Here is a 22,548-nt window from a genome sequence, read left to right on the forward strand (position 1 = left end):
ACTCATCCAGTAGGTCAGTGGTGTCGGACCTAAGAGAGCCAAGACTGATTTCTTTCCTACCACACCTCCTTACTTATCCAGATGAGAGGGACCGGCACTGAGTTGAGGTGTAGAAAATGTATGGATGAACCCCTTCAAGCTTTTCTTCCCCCTTCAGTTCACATTTGAAACACACAGTACGGTAGTCGATACCACTAGGGAGTAAACCATACAGCGAAAGCCAAAATATGCTTACACAACCCCGATAACTCCAACATTTGTATGCCTGAGGGCAGTTTGAAGCAAAGATGAATGGTTTCCCATTAAATCTACAAATTAGAGTGTTGATCCGTAAAACAGACAAGACGCTTGCGATGCACGGACGATTCCTTTTGTGTGTCCCCGCTCCAATCGAATAAAATGTTATGTATGAACTTTGGATGACTGATTGTGTGCAGCAGACTAGGCAGATTTCTTAATTGGATACTTCTTTCAAAACCGATGATGAGCTGCATCTAAGGCTTTGAATTCCTCCTTGATTGCCATAATCAGCCCGAAGAAGATGCTGTTGGTTGGAAAATAAAAGTCAAAGACAAGAGCGAGCGGGAAAGGACTACTACTTTCTATGATTTGCTGACATTATTATCACAAGCCCATTTTGCATATAAAATTAACAATCAATACCAAGAACCACAAAGACATTTCCACCATTTTACATGTTTTTAAATCACAAAAAGAATTCACTAATTTAGATCAGAGTTTGATTTTTGTATGTATGAGGTTAAGATCATTATTTATTTCAATGCACATTTTGGACATGGCACTGCCATGATGCAACACTCCTCATTATGTTTCATTTCAGACAGCATCAAAGGATACTTTGTTTAGCATTTTTCCTTTTTTTAATGACGAGTTTAGAAAGCTTTGCTAGATTTGCTCATTCATCCTTTTCAATGTGAAGTTGACCAGTACCATTTGCTGAAAAGCAACCCCACACCATTGTTTCCACTTCTGAACTTTACTGTTGGTATGTTTTTAGAGTGATGTGGACTGCAATTTCTACTCCAGACATGATGTGCAGAAGTCTTCCCTTGGCTTTCCGTGAAATTCTTCATGTGCTACATACCTTTTCCCCAGGTCATTTTTTCCACACTTTTCTTTCAATATACGGATTATTTGGGTTCTTCCCAACATTGGGTGAAATATTCAGATCAATAGAACTTTTGGAAGTACATTCAGTGAGAAATATGGTGAAGTGTTACTCATTTCAGCCACTTTGTGAGCCTGTGTGTATATAATGTATAAGAGTCACGGGCACATTCCAAGAGGGCCTCCAAGAATACAACGGAGAACACGGAATCTAGAATTACAAAATGAATGCCTTAGGCAACAGAAGCTCAGTAAGGAGAAGCCGCCAAATGGGTTGTCAAGGAGAAACAAGACCCTACATGGCATGCACCACTGACAAAGAGAGAAAATACCTGAGGCCCTAAACACAAGCTCAACAGAGGCCAGGGTCTACCACATCAGCCAAGACTCCAGATGCAGGGTGGTCAAAGAGACACAAAAATGATGTGATGCAGCACAACAGTGTAAGATCCTGGCAGGAAAGGAATAATGTACCCGAACATCTGCTTCATAAACAGTCTGATTGATTCATCATAGTGGGAGACGACAGCCAGTAGTCATGTGAATGTGCCGTTTTGGTAGCTTTGTACTTCCTCTTTTGGCTCCCCTTCCTGTTAATATTAAAAGGACTGCGGTATTGACCAACATTTTGTAAAGAAAGGATTGAGTCTCATTTTCTGTGACTGTCGCGCCAGTCGTCTGCTTGTGCTGTTTGAGAAGAAACAAATGATTGATTCACTGACGAACGATTCCAACCGCGAAATTGGTGTGCCCCATTAGCTGCCATGTGTGTCGCTTATGGTCAGAAAAGAACAAAGTGTATGAAGAGACGATTCCCTTTCTTCTTGATTAGACTCAAATCATGCTCAAAGACAAACTGGATTGAGTTTGTCAAGTTGAAAGGCATTATAGAACCTTCAGTACCACAACATATTTAAGTGTATTATGTACATTTGGAAGCTAATTATTGGGATGATTAATTTGCCCCTGAAATCTTTTGACGGCTCTCTAGGCTTCCCTACAGAGATCAGAAGTTATGAAAAGAACTCCTTGTGAACAGGTGTGCTTTGTTCATGACCAGGGAAGCTGAAGAGTACTTGTAATTGGTTGTACACAGCTGTGTGCCACTTGGGCAGAAACCAATATGTGGGAGCTCGACTTGGCCGACTTGTCAGCGATCAAACACTTATCAGACTCAATAAAATGCAAGTTTTATAACTTTCATATTGTGCACATGCATTTTGACCAATATTCTGTCTACTATCTTTATACAAAACTATAATAATCAGAGACAGTTCATTTCTTTGTAAGTGAGCAAACTTTCAAATGCAGCAGGGATTTGAATTATTTCCAACACTCTATACAGCGTGACCATAAAGCCTCTTTGCAATTTAACAAATTTATTAGAAAAGTAAATGGATAGACAAATGAGAGGAAATATTACAAAATGAGTACATCTATCCATCCATTCATTATCTACTGCTTTTCTGGGTCGGATCGCGGGGGAAGTAGCTTCAGCAGGGATACCCAGACTTCCCTTTCCCCAGCCACTTCTTCCAGCTCTTCCGGAGAGATCTGGAGGCGTTCCCAAGCCAGACGAGAGACAGTCTCTCCAGCGTGTCCTGGGTCATCCTCGGGTCTCTTTCCGGTGGGACATGCCCGGAACACCTCACTAGGGAGGCATCCGAATCAGATGCCCCAGCCACCTCATCCGGCTTCTCTCAATGCAGAGGAGCAGCGGCTCGACACTGAGCTCCTCCCGGACGACCGAGTTTCTCACCCGTTCTCTAAGGTAGAGCCCGGACACCCTGCGGAGGAAACTCATTTCGGCCGCTTGTATCTGGGATCTTGTTCTTTCGGTTATGACCCACAGCTCATGCCCATAAGTGAGGGTAGGAACATAGATCGACCAGTAAATTGTAAAATGAGTACATCTTGAATTAATTGACAATCCTGATGGCATCCATGAGATTTGTTTATGATTTTGTTTCAATAAGCCAAGATGCACATTGTCTTTTTGAGACTACTTTTCCGTTTACTGCAGGAAACCAATGTCATCAACAAGGTAACTTAAACGCACACTTGCAATGGGATTGAATTCTTGAATAACCACCTTGTAAAACTAAATCAAATTATGGTAACAGCTCCTCGATTGCTATTGGAATAAATGGCAAAGAGACTACTGCATTTACAACATTCAAAAGAAATTCAGTGGTGCACCCAATATCACAGATACTGTATACAGTATGTTGTGTATTGCCTGGGAAAAATAAAAATATATATCCAAAGTTGCTTCTTAAAAAAGGCAAGTTTAGAACATGTTCATTAGACTACAAAACTTGTTTGGAACGGGTGACTTTAAGATAGGACATAATTTCTCTAATTTCTCTTTGAACATACACCAGCCAGTCGACCCGGACCGATTGCAAATTAGGAACAAAGTGTAATAACAGCAACCACACACGCCGCCTCTTCTACTGTTCATGCAATCATTACCGAAGCAACAATTAAAAAGAACAGGCAATCACTCGAAAGCAAACCCGAAAAGCAACTGGGCTGCATTTTAATTTTAGGTGCACTCCACTAAAACGCAGGAGTGCACCTGCCGAGGGAAGCGGAGACAATGGGTTAAAATGAGCTCATCCATCAACCCCGTTTGAGCCCCTCCCCGCAATCTTACCCTGCGCTCGGCTTCCTGTTGTGCAGGAAGCGTGGCCCGCTCGGCTCTGCCCACTCAGCTGCACGGTTAACAGCGAGTGAGTCAGTGCATTTATAAAAACAAAAAAATAAATTTGCAAGATGGAGGTTGAACTTTTGATTTAAAAAGAAAAATTGGTTCTTCAGTAAACGACACCTGCCTGCACAGAAGGTCTCGGCAGCTGCATGCTTCCATTGTGGCGACGCCTGCAGCGGCTCATTAGCTCAGGAAGTTCGCTGGCAGGAAAAGCGCCATTTGGGATCATTCAGGCTGCAGGAAGCCTCGTGCTTAGACAGCTAAGTCTTTCCTGTTGGAAGGGAAGGTGTGATGGCTTGTGTACACTTGCGCAGCTGCAGAGAGGCCCCCCGCCCACGACCCTTTGTACCACCTTCAGTCCCGAGCAATTATTCACGTGAGCGCTTTTTGCTGTTCAAGACGTCTTGTCCTTATTGAAGTAACAGCTGAGTTTAACCAATCCCCTCATACTTTGAGCGAAAGGCAGGGTCGCGGGGTACACCCTTAACTGGTCGGATGTGCATAACAGGTTGTATGGATTCCTTAAGAGCTTTTTTTGAGTCATTCTGGAGTCACTTGTATTTGATTAAATATCAATAAATACCAATTGAACGTGTTAAAAAAATTCATCCGTGCATCCAAGTCTGGTCGAAACAAGGCAATTTGTCTTCTTGTTTGAGTCTGTTGGCCATTCGAAAACATTAAAAAATTACCCATGGAATTATGATAGCGGTATACAGACAATCAATAACACAATTATCAGATGTCTCAAAGATTATCCTGAGTGACTCTGTGGTATAGGGTGTGATGGGGATTTTTCACCTTTCTAATCTCCTTGGGAAAATGGTTGAAGTTGACAAAAAGTCAATGTTCAATACTTGCAATTACAAAGTCAAAATATAAAGTCAAAGAGTTTGTAACTGCAATCTCATTATCAGAAACGCTAACAGTTAGCTTAGCTTCAATTTTGCATCCTCCTTTTATTTTCTTCTTCAATTTTGGGCAGCCTGATGGCCTCTCAAAAGTCAGCCTTGCTACTTAAACAGATTCCGTTTGGGCAAGGTATCATGGAGATATTTTATAACGTGTGCTGTGTTGGTTATCTGAGGGTACATCAGAAATTATAGGAGCAGTTAGCAGAAATGTTTTCCTTATGTGCAGGGTGTCCTAAAGTTTAAAAATCTAGTTAAGATGTTAAATGTCACCCTGTGTGTACCCGATTAAGACCAAACGACGGGACGTTTTGACTGACAATCCATTTTGATCCTCCAGTGCATTCATTATCATCCAAAAATGGCTTTTGTCCAATTATCCGATTTTAGGCTTCATCAACTCTTTTTTTTTTGTCCAAAGCACTCGACTGAGAGATAAAGGAAATGAGGCTTCTCAGGAAATCGTATCATTTTCTAAACGATTGAGCACCAAATGAGAAATGTTGACAATGAGCTGTCATTTTGTGCTGTCCAAGTCTCACCAAGTAGCCGAGCTGCTGCTTTTTGTTCACTCATCTCAGTAGCCTGTCGTCGGAAACAACAAAAAAAGCCTTTGTATCACCTCATTGTTATGCATGGGGGGGGGGGGGGCGCCTACCCCGATTATGCTCCCACCGTTGCAAGTATTTTTGTTCCATACAATGTTGCTAACTGCACTGGTATTGAAGCAGTACATTGCGCTGGCTTTTGTGACGACAGCAAGGGTTCAATTAGTGCCCCAGTTGACAGACACGGTGGGTCAGCAGCTTGGATATGTAATGGGCGGGTTGCACCAGGAAAGGGCATAAATGGCGCTTAATAACTGTGCCAAACAAATCATGTGAGTGACTCGCTGTGGTGACCTCGGAAGGGACGAGGTAAAAGCAACAATGCTGCGGACTCTTACTGCTTTTGTATACATATTTCTTCATCTACAGCTGTGATTAACATTTGCATATACTTTTACCATACACACCCGTTCTAATTCTGCTCAGTCTCATCGGTACATATATTTTTAATTCTTCTATTATTCTTTAATGCTCCAACTGTTCACATTCCTACAACGAAAGTATAATTTCCTCATTGCGTGGCACAGGCAGGCTTGCTCTATTGCTGATAATACTCTTCTATTCATGTAAAAAAATGGGTAATCTGTCCAAAACGTGACTGGGGTCTCGTGCAGCTGTGTGAGAGACTATCATGAATAGACACACAGATGCTCACATTCCTGCATACACTGACTAATTGACTCCTTCTCGTGCGTTCGTTTTTCTCCCGTATGCCATCGGTTGATTACTGATAAGAATGAAAACACAGTTGTGCTGTGAGGATCCTGCGTCATCAATGTCGTTCCAATAATTCCCCTCCTTGTTCACTCAGAATTTACGCAAGTCTCACAGTGTCTTGTGAACAGCCGCTAAAAAAAAAAAAAATCTCCGTTTATTAACCTCAGTCAATTGTATATAAAATAAAAACGCATGAAGCAGATAAATTAATGTTATAATTCTCCAGACCAAAGTGAACATTCACACAAGAATGGAGTGACCGATAAAGCACAGTATATTCCAACAAAGCAAAAAAAAGTAGAGGTTTAAATCATGGAAGTGTATCACCTTGGAAGTCCTTAACTTGAGTGACATTCAAACGGGAACAGATCAGACAACAACTGTAATCACAATAGGGTTACAACAGCAGAAAAACATCCACGCATCTTTCAATTTTCATTACCATAAACTTCATTAGTGCTGTAGGTGAGCGAGAGCCTGCCTGTCCCAGAGGTGGGGGTACACCCTGGAATGGTCGCCATCAAGGTCACATAAAATAAAAGCCTCGACCTTCACCAGTCCATAGAAAGACAGATTGTCAACCAATGAAGAAAGTCGAGAGTGGCTTTCCTGTGCAAAATGCTAAGGTAAAGAAAATCCTGATGCGACTTAAACAGAAATACCCTCACTAATTCTACAGTTCATGGAATGCTTTAACATTTTTCATTGTCATACAAGTTCAGAGGCGAGAGTGTGAGTATATTGGTAGAAGGTTGCTGAGGATGGAGCTGCCAGGCAAAAGAGCGAGAGGAAGACCAAAGAAAAGGTCGATGGATGTTGTGAGGGAGGACATGAAGACAGTGGGTGTTAGAGAAGAAGATGCACGAGATAGGCTTACATGGGAAAAGGTGACACGTTGTGGCGACCCCTAATGGGACAAGCCAAAAGGAAAAGAAGATACAAGTATAAAATACTACGATCAAAGCAGCTCCGTTTTCCCAGAGACAAGCTGTCTGAGCCTACTGCCAACAACATGACTGATGGGGGTGTATCCTTTGAATGAATTATGGGCGCTGGCGTGCATTCAAAAGTTGAATACAGAGGCAACATTGCATGACTTACAGTAACTATTTTGAACCATGCGACTGTAATCAAGATTGGAAAGGTGCATTGACATTAAAAGGTGGGACAACATATCGATATGTATATCAATATTGGATTTTTAGTATTTTAGCTTGGGTTGCACAATCATGATAAATCAACCACATAATTGGGGTTGCAGGGTGTTTAATATTTTATTTCTTCAGAAAAAAAAAACAACAGTTTGTGTTTCAGATTGAAACTTCAAGAACATTTTTTTTAATGTGAAGCAATAGTTTGTAGTTGTAAAGTGCCTAGTACAAAACCTTGTGGTACTCCAGAGGCAAAGGGCTAAAATCTCGTCAAGTGTCACGATGCATCTCGGATGCTGAGATAATGCATGTACAAAATCAACATGCTACATAACCTTCCAAGATTAAAAATGTATTTTTCATGTAGTCAGTCAGTTGGAGAACAAAAAGTATGCCGCGGACGGCGTCAATCGGGTGATTCAAACTATTTTGAGCCCCACGACAGGAGGAGGGGAGAAACGCCGGGCACATTTCGAAACTGGAGCTACACGCATCACAATGCTTGGCAACGTGATGTTTCCAGACAGTTTAATAAGAACTCGCTAGCAACGTGTTCTCATTCCCCGAAACCTCTTAAAGCAGAAATACACATGAAGCTCTCAGCCATCAAGGTTTTTTCCAGACAAGCATAATGGTGACTCTATTATGGTTAGTTTCTGTCCTGTGTATTTGTGTACTTATTTAATAAAAACATTCCAGTTGTCTTTGTACAGTGCAAATATGAAAAATCGTAAGCAAGAATATACTACACATATTATTTGTGGGTGGAAGCTTCAAAATTAACTAAACCAATTACACTTTCCTACCTCACCTTTAGGCCAATTAGACGCTCAAATCAAAATTTTCAGGCCTTTTCAATGCAACCAGCTGCCTCACTTTGTCACGCTCTCACCCTCAGCTTCTTTTTCACGCTTTTCCGACGTACCCAGTCACATCATCACTCGGTGCTTCTTCTGCGACATAAAGAAGCTAGATTACTGACTTTAAGTCATGCGGCGGTGAGTTAACTTTTTACACATATCAGCTGGGATATATTAGGAAAGCCACCGAATGTGGTTCCTTTCTTTGACAGTCACAGATGAAACAGTTTGTCCAAATTCACCAAGATCCGTGTGTTGGACAACAGAGAAGGATCCATCCATCCATCCATGCATCCATTTTCTTACCCGCTTATCCTCACAAGGGTCGCAGGGAGTGCTGGAGCCTATCCCAGCTGTAGATTTGCAGTAGGCAGGGTACACCCTGAACTGGTTGCCAGCCAATCGCAGGGCACATTGAGACAAAGAGCCGCACTCACAATCAAACCTAGGGGAAATTTAGAGTGTCCAATTAATGTTGCATGCTTTTGCGATGTGGGAGGAAACCGGAGTACAGGGAGTCCTCGGGTTAAGATGGTCTCAACCTAAGACGTTTCAACTTTACAACGCCCGTCCCCCGTCCGCCTTTTTGTCTGGCTAATGCTTGTCCGTGTTTGTGCGCCGGGAGTATCTTCACATTTTTCACCCTTCTTTTTAGACATTATGGCCCCAAAGAAGAAAGCTGTGTCTTTCGGCAATGCTTCTGGAGCCAAAGGAAAACGCATGACCATGAAAACCAAGCTCAAGATCATAAAAAGATTGGAGAAAGGAGAGACTCCAACACCACCGAGGCTTCAGTCGGCCGACCGTGGTGACAATTATTAAAGACAAAGCCTGTTATTTTAGCGCATGTGAAGGGTTCTCTTGCTACGTCGGATAAAATGATCACAAAAAAAGGTTCTATGATACTTCGAGATGGAGAGGTTTGAAGACCAGGTTCCTTTGCAATAGCTAAGCACAGCCTCCCCCTCTTCTTCTCCATCCACCTCTCAGCAGTCATGCTAAGTACATCATCTTGTTTATTTCAGCGTACAATATTTGTTTTTTAGGTTTACGGCCATGCTAGCCTGAGAACACCTGATCTCGTCAGATCTCACAAGCTAACCGGGTTTTGCCCCGGTTAGTACTTGGATGGGAGACCGCCTAGGAATACCAGGTGCTGTAAGTTTCTCTCTCTGGCTAAAATGCGAGCTGAAAGGAAAAGAAGTAGTAGTATTTGTTTTTTATACAAAATATTTTGATGTAAATTCTAACTTTTATGATGGAATCCGACTTGAGTCGAAATTCGAGTTAAGTCGCCACTGTAGGAACGGATCTCAGTCGTAGACCGAGGACTCCCTGTACCCAAAAAAAACCCATGCAGGCACGGAGGGAACATGCAAACTCCACAGGGAAGGATCAATAACATGATAAAAAAATAAATGAAATACTCCATATTGGTGCATATGCCTTCACAATTGTTACGTTCACATCATCTCAAACCACAACATTTGAAGGTGAAAATGGTTGACACAGTCCCTCCCTTTTTGGTTTTAACAAGCAATCCCAGCACTTTGTCATCTCACTTCTGAGTCAGCATTCACGTCAGCATTGCGAAGGAACAAACTGTGCCATTATTTGGTATCCATACTTAAGGAAACATAAAAAAAAATATGACTCAAGAATTGAACAAATGTTTGCCATTATACCAAATTTGTCAGTTAAATGGTTTCAAGAACATCAAAACCAGGTTTACACGCCACGGGTTCCCCACCTCTGCACAATACACAATCATGGCAAAGGGGACAACTGGGGCATTTAAATGCTGACATTTGCTAAAGATTATTCTCATAGAAGGCACGCACGCTTGGTCGTTGGCTCATTGCTGGAGCCCACGTTGTGACGAACGCAGCGCCACATGGTTCGTGCGGATCATTATCGTGGAATGGCTGTGAATGAAGAGCCTCAGAAAAATAGAACAAAGGACAACAAGCCCCTCCATCTTTATAGATAGCATACTATATTAGAGGGTGACTGCAAGTTAAAAAAAAAAAAAAAGAAAAAAAGGCCAACAGAAAGGAATGCTTAAGGCCAGAAGAACGCCAGTCATTCTTGATTTGGGAGGGTTTGACTCAGGCATGTCTGAACATGCTCAAGCAAAACTTGCAAGCATGAAAACATACCGATACTTATGGGGGGGCGGGGGGGACTCACACAGACTGTTTAAATTAGTGAACGGAGAAAATGGCACTACAGTATGAACAGAAGTGCAGAACTCTCCCAAGCATGACTCATCCACAGTTGGGATGCGCGTCAGAACATGTTAAATAGGATTTGCCGTGTTTCCGCGGGGTTTTGCATCGTAGCTTCGGGTCTTAACTTTATCTAGAAGATTTTTTACTTTACTCTGCACCTCGATACTGGTGGTAAACCCGAGACCACTTGTCGTCATTGTTTGTATTCTCATTTACGAATAAAAGTAAAGAAAAAAACCTCTGGATAGATAAATCATCTGTAGATAATGCACAACGATAAAACGAAATCTAAGCAAACTCTGGCACTAGCTTGTTTCAATACAGTATAAAAAATCTAAATGTTATTCATAAAACAACAGGATAAGCAGTTGGAAACGTCATTACTTAAACATGTAAATTAAAATAAATGTTCAAAGATACGTAAAGGAACGGAACACCTTGGTGGTTGTACATTTGATTAGGTTCCAGTTGGCACGTTAGTCAATGTAAACTTTTAGCTTTACAGTTACAGTATAAGCAGAAACTGAATGAAACAAACTGTAGTCCAACATTATTTTAAGGCACTGACCTACTTGCTCATGCCCAGACAGAACACTTGATAAAAAACAACCTAGAAACAGATGATCCCTGTTCACATGGCAAAAAAAAAAAATAAAAGATGCAGCAATTTAATAAAGAACTTGGATTTGAGTTGCAGTAATTTAATAAAGAACTTTTACACCAGATTACTGTGACTCAGTCTGACACATTACAATAGTCGGCTATGTAAACGTAACAGAATTAGTGTTTATGATATAAAGCAAGTCACTTTTGTGACTGCAATAAAATCTGGGGGATTTCTATCTTGTTTTATTTGGAAATGATTACCTCTTCTGGAAATTTGCAGTTTACGTCTTGACTTGCCATTTGGTCAAAAATATCGATTTTGGGTTTGGATCACTTTTCAGAGTGATCTGTAAACAACTGTGGACCGTCATCAGTCACCAAGGTTGCCTGAAAGAAAAGGAAAAAATTGACATGAGCAAAATAAGATTGGTTTAAAAGCAGTCAGTCAGTCAAAAACAAATTTTGTGTGTGCTACCAGTTATATGCTGAGGGCAAAAATTCAGGTGGCCAATCAAAATACATAATTTCAAGATGGCGGCCCCAGGCGACGTTGTCAGCGGCTACATATTAAGAAGATAAATGAGTCAATATGTTGCCAGATGTTGCCCCATCCAATGTCATGAATGACAAAATGATTCTCATTTTGTCGGAGAGGAATCGTTGAAATTTTGTCACGACGACTTTCTCTCATCGTGACGTTCCATTGCGTCCTGTCAACTTTAAATGTCCTGATGACAACTTTTCAAACATTGGAGTGCAAATCAGGGCTGCCATGTAAACAAAGCCAGAAAACCTTTTTATCCCCTCTCAGACAAAGCGGTGTGGTGTTAACAGCCGCGAGGAGATGAACGTTTGCGGAGAACCTGCCAACAGACATGCCGTGCAGGTACATTCGTTGAGGTGTTAGTCAGACCTCGGTCTTTACTATCCAGGTGGGATTCACGCCGACACGAACAGATGCGAGGAGCGCAAGTTACAATTACCGAGAGTCATCGTGATCACTTTGATTCAAAACGTCCAGCTGTTTGCGGCACGTTACGCATGCCAACTTTCTTGGTGAGGAATGACGCCTACAACTTGGCATCCGTTGTTAATAAGTGTCGCAGACACTGCAAGGCTATAAATGGCTAAAAATCACCAGGGACATCCACTCCGTGAATCACTCTCTCGTAAAATACAAAAGGCTCAAATAATTTATGCTCGATGAATCCAAAGTAGTTTTAAAAGTGTGACAATCGTCTGGTTTATCTAGTAGGCAAAATTTGTGCGAGAATGATAAATAATCAATACTTTAAGAATTGTGTAGTAAAAGTCGTTTCCAGCTTAACTACCGTAATTTCCGGCCTACAAGCCGTGACTTTTTTCACACGCTTTCAACCCCACGGTTTATGCGGTGATCCGGCGAATTTGTGCATTTTTTTTTAACGCCACTCAAGTGGAAAAGGTAAAAATGAGACAGGTGGAATATACAGTATGTGCCGAGGAAGTGGCTTTTAGCGGCCTTGTTAGTGCTGCGCTGGCGTTAGCCCTGTGCTAGCGTGTTGCTGCTGTGTTACTGGCGTGTGTCAGTGATATTTGCTGGTAAATTTTATTTTAACCGGCCCTGTTAGCTACTTTTAGTGTGGCGCCAGCGTTAAACTCTTTCTGTGTAGCATTTTTCTTTGTAAATATCTCGTGTTTCAATGAGGGCACTTGCGGGTTTTACACGCGTGCGGCTTATCTATGGACCAAATGGTATTTCCTTTACAAATGTACTGGGTGATGCTTATAATCAGCTGCGCTCTGTAGGCTGGAAATTACAGTAGTTTGTATGGTGAGGGGCTGTCAAACCAAATTAGTTTATTTGATCAAATAATTCAAGATTATTGCCAGAATAAAAGTCAATGTAAAAACACTTGCTATTTTTATATTTGAAAATGTTACATTTTGTACACACAAATTAATCGTTCTTCCCGAAGGCTATTAAAAATGTTTCCCCAAATTTGCAACCTACTATAAACAGTGTCAATAAAGTTGTATTATGTTTGATTGATTTCAATTCATTCATAAATATAGATCTACTTTATGCAAAAATTGAAATTATTTCTCACTTAAAGCTCCAAACATGATCATTTGTAATTTCAATTTCAAGAATAAAATGTATTGTTGTACAATTTTATTAAAAATATAACCCTGTATTATAGATTACATGATGCATCTTGTGTATACTACATAAAATATATACATTACAAGGTTTTACAATCAGGAATTATTTTTATTTTAGGAATTATCTATCACTAGTCCATTTTTTCTAAATTGTTAATATGAATACATAAGTAATTAATCTATTTATTAAATATATATACATCTATTTATTAAATATATATATATATATAAAAAATTTTTGTGTGCTGCAAATGTTTTGCAATGGCAGCTATAGTGAAACATGTACATGACCCCTCCAATGATATGTATACATATGTAATTATTTTATTTGATTTTTTTTTGTAAATAACCGTGTGGTGAAACCTGTACACCAAATTCATGGCTTTATGCGATGGTAGGGTTTGGACCATAAGTAAGACAGAGCAGCCAAATAATTTACAGATGTTCACAGGCGGAGGACGATGATGAGCGAGAGCGTTGCCATGGAAACAGTGGCGTGTCTCCCACTTAGCTCAGTTGCAGTATGCCCATTTATAAGCGAGACGCGATGACGTTTGATTGACTCGGACATATTGTGCTCGACAAGTGTCCTCACGGAACGCTCTGTAAGGGCATGCGGCTGTGCATGAATGAGAGGCGGAGGATTGCGCTCAGAAGCGCAGTCTGTGTTAACGTCACCTCCGAAGCGACGGTTGGCAACGCAGGCCTTCCCTAGTATGGGTGGATTCATGAATGGCATTTAAATCAAAGCAGTTGATAATTTCTTTGGTATGCTATTTATTTTACCAAACTCAAACGTCATTCCACAACAGTGTGTGAGCAGCAATATGAGAAGGCGTACAGGCTGTTATAACTTTGTATGGTCCTTCCACATGCTACTAAGGTTCCAGACTACTTTTTTAATGAAAGTTGACCAACCAAAGAATAATGCTTAAAGTGCCACTGTCATGAAATGGATGATTTTTAGTATGTTATTAATGAAAAAACGGCAGCCGACATGGACCCATGGGTTTTTTCACCACAAAACGTGTTTTTGACGTACATGGCTTTTTGTCACTCCCGCCATGAAAATCCTTTCGAGGGATTTGTTTTCGAGAAGAAGCAGGAAGTGACGTAAAGGACAGACCCGCCCTCAAGTGGACTCGTTTGTTTTCATTAGTTTTACCTCCGTTAAGGTAGCTCGTTGTTCCTTCGTGTTAGCCAAAATGCCGGCTCGTTGCATTGCTGGACATTGCTTGAACACTCGGGAGGACGGATTTAGCCTTCTAAGTTTGCAAGAGACCCGGTTCCTCGTGAAAAATGGATTGCGTGGGTGCAGAGGACGATAGCTTCGTGGGTTCCAAATGACAAGTAGGTGTGTATACAGCTACTAAAAAAAATAACAGTTTGGGGCGGACCACGTAATCGGTCTTTCATCGCGTACTGCAGCGGCTATGAACAACCCCCTAAAGCAGCACGGCTCGGCTCTGCCTTACTCAGCCGCGTGCGACGACAACCCAGTAAAGCGCCTCAGCTCGACGGTGTTGTTCATCGCGTACTGCGGCGGCTGTGGACCACCCCCTAAAGCAGCACGGCTCGGCTCCGTGATAAGGCACCTCGGCGCCAAAAATGAGCCACACCGGCATACTGCGATGAGCCGCGGAAGTGGATGGGATGGGGAGGCGGTTTGGCCGTGATCGCATATCATCTGAATATGGCTCGAAACAATAGTGTAATATTGCCCCGGTAACTTCACTCGGTTGTGTGGTGTTCTCCTTTTCGAAAAGAGCGTCCGTGTCAGAAGGGGCGTGTTCGTCTCCCATAGTATGGTCCACCGCATGTTTTCATTGGCGAATGTCCGGTGGCGTCACGGACAGAGCATGCTGCCAATATGGCGACCACTTGGATGTCGTAGAATGACACTTCCGCAACTTTGCGTATGGATGACGCACTCTCCGCTCACATTTATTTTTTCGTATAGACATTGAAGTGAAAAATGCTATATGTATTTTTCATTAGAATATCTATTTTAGAATGTTTATAGGGATGACACTTGACCTTTAACTTGTGACAAAAGGTGCAATGTTATATTCGAGTATACTATGGTCACCACATTTTAGACGTACAGGCTGTTATGGGTTTGTATGGCTCTTCCACATGCTAATGGGGCTCTTGACAATTTGTTGAAAATACAGTAATATGATTTCCAACGATTCTTGTTCTGACTAACCATTGGACGCGTCTTGAGCAATGCAGCCCCGCCTAGATCACTCGGTAGTTGAGGCATGTCTGTGTTCTATTTGCTTTCTCTGTCCATCTCTTCAGTGACTCACTGGATTGAAACGCCGCTTTGAAGCCTTTTGCGCTCCCGCCCTTCACTCGGCAGCGCTGAATTTAATTATTTGATACATTTTGAGGAGCTCTGCTCAATGCCTTCTGCACCATGTTGCAACACAATTCTGCTTGAAAAGGAAACAGAAAATTTTACAGAGACAGAACACTGGATTACATATTTAGTTGGGTATGCAGTTCTTATCAAATGCTTTGATGATGGAAAAATGCTCGACATGTTGACACATTTGATTATGATAGATGGAACTTTTACACTCTCACACACACACACACACACACACCCCTGGATTTTTTGGTATGTACAGAATGTTGTGTCTTGTTACTTTTTGGATTCTACAAACCGCAATTATCTTCACACCTAAAAGTGCACCTCATTTATCAACTAGAACACAATCCTGCTTCCGTGACAGCACAGGAGCTTTGTTGGAATTACTACACGAATAGAAACTAAAATAAGTGAGTTTTGGAGGGTGGAGAAAAGAAACCGCATGAACGAAAGCAGGTCAGAAGTAATGTACAAAGAGGGTAGTCCTCAAAAATTCATGGCTTCAATCATGTGACCAAAAATAAAATAAGGCAAATAGGCTACCATAACGTGCACATCACCGATTGTGGGATTTCTCTATAGAGCTTGTGCACCTACGTCATAAAATCACGTGACATCGCCATATTGCCGGTCAAACAAAGCATTGTTGCCAGTGAATTCCGTTGAGACGAAACGAAAATATGTCTTACAGCACAACACCCAGAGTTTTGTGCGATACCGTTAAACATTTAGAAGGTGATCATAAACGAAGTTATGTGGAAAAAATTAGAGACACTTGGCATAGAGGACCCATATTTAATGCCGAACTCGATGTTTTCGCCAAAAAGAAATTGGACTGTTAATTGGCTTCCTCATGTCTGGGGCAACGGGATCTACACATGGACCTAGTGAGGAAGTTGTCGAGATTTACACGGAAGAGTTTGAAAGCGTATAAAAGTCTGGACCCATACAAATACTTTGTTGCTGGGTCTGTTCTCAAATCAGGAATAAATTCCGCATCGTGATGGATCCACTCATATTTTTTCAATACAAATACTAATATTTAAATAAATGACACCTGGCTTTACGCAACTTCTCATTCATTAACTATAATTGAAAAAAAGAGGACAGAGTTGTCTCCACGGAATGTACACGGAAGCGATAGCGGCCACACATTAACCTCCGTAAACCTCTCTGTGACAGACTTTTTTTTTTTTTTTTGGTTAAATACGCACTGTTTTCAAATGAGTCAACTTGGCATTATAAATACTTCTTGTTAATTTGAAATTGAGAAGAATAATTCCTACCTGAAATGACGCGATCGCTACACAGGCTTGTGTATTTGGTTGGGCACCATCCATCATGTTTAATAGCCAAAATCCATCGATCTTTTTTAGAGAAGGACTTCCTTGAAGATCTGTCTCATCTGTCGTGACAACCATCACCACAACAGGACTTGGGCAATTTGAATATTCTGCTCCCGTTCAATGTCTCCCACAATGTCGAGCAACTCTGTTTGACCGGCAATATTAAGCCGTGCAAATGGTGACATCACATGCACGAGCTCTATATCTTGGTAAAAATGTAATATACATGTGATAGCTGCCATTGCAAAACATTTGGTAGAAATGAAAAAAAAAAAAAATATATATATATATATATATATATATATCTTACAGCAAGTGATTACAAACTAATTTTAGTAAATAGATTAATTAAATGTGAATAAATCAAGCACATTTGTTGTCAGAACAACAGAGCAGAAAATTCTGTTCATACTTGTAAATATTCCGTTTATCTATGTTTTTTCACTCTCAGGGCAACGATTGGAACTGGACTGTTCGGGTTCTCGTAGAAGACATTTCACTTCTCGTGTGAGCAGGCTTCATCAGTTGCCACAAGGCTTAGTTACAAAAAACGAACAAATGTGAGACGCTCTTACACACAAGGGAAATGCTCTCACATGACACACACACACACACACACAAGTGAAACGCTATCACACACGGAAACCACCTACGACACCAGTGAAAAACCTCACCACACGACTGAAGTAAGTGTAAAAACATTGCAGAAGTTTGTGAGCAGTAATGCTGAATAACGTCCCTGGTGGGGCCTCATAAGTACAATCACTTCTACTGCCAGACTGACTAACGCTGTGGCCTGCAGAAAACCCGAGGCGAGGAGCCGATATAAAGCTTCCCTTTGTCACATCAGCTTAGGCTCACAGCTCTGCCTGCCTGACTACAAAACCGGCTTCTCCCTGGTCAATGTGACTCAACAGTGGAGCAGGTTTGTGCCCAACCGACAATACAAACCCTTTACTCAATTAGACAGCTAATTGAAGGAATGGCATTTGGGCTCTCAAGTAGGAAAAGAGCTTCACCTGCTCTGTAGGTTAACGTCCATCCGTTTTCTTAGCCGCTTACCCTCACAAGGATCGCGGGGAGTTCGGGAGCCTATCCCAGCTGTCGACGGGCAGTAGGCAGGGTACACCCCGAACTGGTTGCCAGCCAATCGCAGGGCATATCGGGACAAGCAGACGCATTCACAATCACACCTAGGCGCAATTTAGAGCGTCCAATTAATGTTGCATGTTTTTGGGATGTGGGAGGAAACCACAGTGCCTGTGTGGAGGTCGCAAATTGTCCGCGTGTTTGCAGGGGTTTTCCCTGCATACTCCGGCTTCTGCCCACATTCCCAGAACATTGCTGTTTGGGTCAGTGAAGATTATAAATTGTCAAGAGCATTTGAATGGTTGTCTGTATGTGCCCTACACAAAGACACCTTGGAGAGGCTGCAGCTCATCCACAACTCTCATGATGACAAACCCTTAAAAAAAATGGATGGATTGAGGAATAACTTGGGAATTGTGCGTTTATTTTTTGGTTGTGGCGGCTCAACGTCCTTGATATATCACCATTTGTGGCATTCCCGTATATCTTGGTGAAAAAAATGTAAGCATTCATATGGTTCCAAACACGACACCTACAAAAGTCTAACCCTAGCTCCCACTAGGGGAAAAAAAATGCAATCAATATATAACTGGGTGTACAAAAGTGTCAAGGACCCCTACCTTGTGGCATCCCCCTCCTAATGTGGGTCTTTTCCTTTCGGCTTGTCCCGTTAGGGGTTGCCACAGCGTGTCAACTTTTTCCATCTAAGCCTGTCTCGTGCATCCTCCTCTCTAACACCCACTGTCCTAATGTCCTCCCTCACAACATCCATCAACCTTTTCTTTGGTCTTCCTCTCGCTCTTTTGCCTGGAAGCTCCATCCTCAGCACCCTTCTACCAATATAGTCACCCTCTTGTGTCTCGTGTGCTTTCCTTTGGGTTGTGTTCTGGGTTTATAATCAAGACGAGTCGTTTATCAGTCTCGCAGTGCCTTAATTTCACAGATCAGTCACATCCCAAACTGTGCGCAAAAAGTTTAACAACCAACGTGGTGATGCACCGCCGCGTTCTCAACTTGGTTATCCACGACCACACACACACAAAAAAAGGACAGTGTCATGATGAAATAAATGACACTGACGTGTGCAAAAGAAATTCACAAAAATGACATACTCGTGAGCAAAAAGTTACGATGAACATGGAGTGCCACCTTACCGTCTCGTACACAGGAAATAGTCTCCATTGTATGAACTGGCAATTGCTACCCGCTTTAGCATTAGCAACGTTAGCTCGTATTTATTAACGGAAGACGGCTCCAATGCGTCATTGTACAAGTACGAAATTTACTCAAATTCAAGTCGGGTATCTCCGACAATGCATTAAAGCAGTGTCGCGATACTTTTAATCATCGAGGCAATCGAGAGGGCGTAACGGGTGAGGACGACTTCTATCGAACAATCAAATGTATCGGCCGGGATCGCTCACGCACCGTGACCTCATGTGCCGGAGCGCGCACGCACACTACCTCAGGTAGTAATTGCGCAGCCATCCATTCATTTTCTTAGCAGCTTATCCTCACAACGCTCGCGGGGAGGATTGGAGCCTATCCCAGCTGTCAACGGGCAGGAGTTCAGGGTACACCCTGAACCGGTCGCCAGCCAATCGCAGGGCACATGGAGACAAACAGCCGAACTCACAATCACACCTATGGGCAATTTAGAGTGTCCAATTAATGTTGTATGTTTTTGGGACGTGGGTGGAAAACCGGAGTGCCCGGAGGAAAGCCACACAGGCACGGAGAGAACATGCAAACTCCACACAGGTGGGGCCAGATTCGAACGCGGGTCCTCAGAACTGTGAGGCCAAGGCCACCGTGCTGCAAAACAAACAAATTACATCAATAAATAGACAAACAAATAAATAAACTGCAACCATTTTGCTCTCATTTATTGTAGTCAATCACATTACAGGAACTTTACATTTTTAATTCACGTGAGCAAATCAGATTCAGAATTTAAAGCACAAATAATAGTAACAATTTGTGGCCTATGTTATTTTTAGAACAGAACATACCTCGCCGGCGCCATATATGGTCCTCGTGAGCTACCGTTGGTGACCCCTGCTTTATTGAATCTAACCTATGTTTTCAGAAGGTGGGGTGCCCGGAGAAAAACTCACACAAGGTCAGAGTAAAACATAAACGCTCCAGACAGAACGCTCGGAGTCGAGATTCAAACTGTGCTGGCCTCAATTATGCCTTATTGTTCATCTTCATCCCTCATCTCGTGCCGTATTATCAACACAGAATATCCTTCACTGTCATTTCAGCCCAGCATCTCTCAGCATCATCCCTGGTAGCAAATTGCTCTTTCTCTCTCGCCTCGTGTTTTTTTCCTACACGCGCCAGTCCGTGTTTGACTTTCTTCTTCTTCTGCCCATTATTTTTAAAGAGCATGCACGTATGATGCAGATCCCGCTCTGTCGTTTGTTATCACACAAGGTTAAAATGCTCTTGAATTCAAAGCAACGTCAACATCAGCATGCTGTCTATTTGTGTGCATTAGTGTCTAAAGCACTCGGGCCCTGGAGGTATCACCTCATGAATAATTCCAGATCCTTCTATCACGTGGGCCGCAACTTCCCTGTTCTGCCCTCCCAGCTTGGGCATTTTTACCCGCCATGTATTATTGAGCTCAGCGGAGCACCAATATTACAAGTGAATTTTTGAAGTGGATGACTCGCGTTATCTATGCTGGACTCCAAATATTAAGTCAGTCAACTGGGAGAGGTGAAGAGGACGTGCTCGGCAGAACCATCGCTTGAACACTCGGATGACAAAAGAGTAAGCTGCGTGGAAACGACCTCTGACCTTCATTCACGGAGGAGAGCGCGACGAGTGCCGCACGTCTTTTCTGCTGACTTGAGGTTCCCACTGAATGAGTCTTTCCATTTTTTACTGTTGGGGTAAAAACGTGCAGAAAATTAAAATGAGTCAAATGAAAAATAAATTTTCATCAACGAAAGAAAAATTGTTTAATGCTCACATAAATTAACGTTTGGAGACAGGCAGTAGTTTTATACTGAAGCGAAGGCAACATGAAACAAATTAGTAAAGGACATTGTCTTCTATCTGACTCCTTTCCCTTCCCCAATTGCTGATATTTTGATAACATACTTGCATACTTGCCATTATTGTCCATTCTGCTATCATTCCCAGTAATTTTATTTTTTATTTTTTGCAGTTTTGAAGTGTTTTGACCTTTTTTTTTTTTCTATCACAGGTGCGCAGGCCGGCTTTATTCCCACTGGTGGTGGAAATAATGGTCCACCTTCAGCTTGCCAGCGAACATCTAAATCAAGGCCATCAAACCGATTTTCGTCACAGGCCAAATTGTAGTTATGGTTCGCCAAAACCGTATAGCAGGAGTGTCACACTCGTTTTTTTTTTTATCCCGTGCCACATTGTAGTTACGGTTTCTCCCAGAGGGCCATGATGACGGAAACCATGAAAATCTTTAATGACCCATCATATTTACAGGTTAAATTTATCAACTAGTTTCGGAATCAGAAATCAAGGGTAATGGATTTTTCAACTACGGCTGATGTTTGGTACCACAAAAAAGTGCTTGCAACATCTTAATGTCATCATTTATGACATGACAATTTCAACAAAAAGGGGACTAAAGTTGATGCGCGTGATTTGCCTCCGCGGGCCACATAAAATCATGTGGCGGGCCGCATCTGCTCCCCGGGCCTTGAGTTTGACACCTGCGCCGTATAATTTACAGGAAACATATAAACACCTCCTCATATTACAGTCATTTGGATGTGATTATACTACATTTTTTTAACGCATCGTACAAACTAAGCTTATCTAAACAAATACATTTGATCCCACGAGCCCTGAAAAACAGTAGCAGGAACTACTAAGTACACAACTATTTTCCAAATTATATCCAGAGATTTGTTAAAATGATTCTCAAACTGATTAAACTGAAGGAAAGTTGCAGTTTGGATACAGGTTTTTACACCAAAATGAGAACAAATCTATTCAGGAAGAAACAGTGTTGACACGTTTCGCTTCAGCAGGCCACATAAAATGATACAGCGGACAGGTTACTGCAAAAGGCCTTGACTTCCACACCTGAGCAGTAAAGGCAAGTACTAATGAAAACACAAACACTCAAATTTTATTTTTTGTTAGAAAATGCACTTTATTATTAAATAAATAAATACGGCACTTTTTTTTGTACACAATAACTTATGTAGTACATTTTTTTCCCCACCAGGGTAATGATGGCTTTTTAAGTATCCCCCCCACAATACCCCCCAGAAAAAGCATCCTCCTCCACCACTGTGCGTTCAGTCTAGTCATCATTAAAGAGATGTTTTTTTTTTTTTTTTTTGCATATGACAACCCTCCCACACACACACTGACTCAGATATACACACACACACAGACACACGTAAACAGACATCCGCATTTTTAAAAACATTTGAACCCTGGCCCATCCACACAAATATTAGCATGATTCTCTATGACGGGAAAGCTTAAACTGTACATCATTTACATTACTATGACAGTTTAGCAGCCTCTTTTTTTTTTTTTTCAATTTAAGCTAGTGCCAGCCCAGCTTTTTGGTCTTCCCAAAAGACCTCCTCTCACTCTCTTTCTCTTTGTCCAACACATATGGATCGTACCAACATTCCATGGTCCAACATGATTG

The 22,548-nt window shown here is 41.8% G+C and overlaps 1 long non-coding RNA gene and 1 pseudogene across 2 annotated transcripts in view; one reads left to right on the forward strand and one right to left on the reverse strand.

The window, feature by feature from the left end:
* The window catches only part of LOC133500009 (uncharacterized), a 45,610-nt gene extending 26,306 nt beyond the window's left edge, over positions 1 to 19,304 (reverse strand). For both annotated transcript variants that reach the window (XR_009794819.1, XR_009794820.1), the window contains exons 1-2: positions 19,037 to 19,304; positions 11,187 to 11,312 (exon numbers count right to left, since the gene is read on the reverse strand). This is a non-coding gene — a long non-coding RNA (uncharacterized LOC133500009). The remainder of the gene's footprint in view (positions 1 to 11,186; positions 11,313 to 19,036) is intronic.
* LOC133500088 (5S ribosomal RNA) lies at positions 9,135 to 9,253 on the forward strand (annotated as a pseudogene).
* Positions 19,305 to 22,548: the final 3,244 nt, after the last annotated feature.

Source organism: Syngnathoides biaculeatus, chromosome 4, assembly GCF_019802595.1.
Source record: "Syngnathoides biaculeatus isolate LvHL_M chromosome 4, ASM1980259v1, whole genome shotgun sequence".
Classification (NCBI taxonomy): Eukaryota; Metazoa; Chordata; class Actinopteri; order Syngnathiformes; family Syngnathidae; genus Syngnathoides; species Syngnathoides biaculeatus.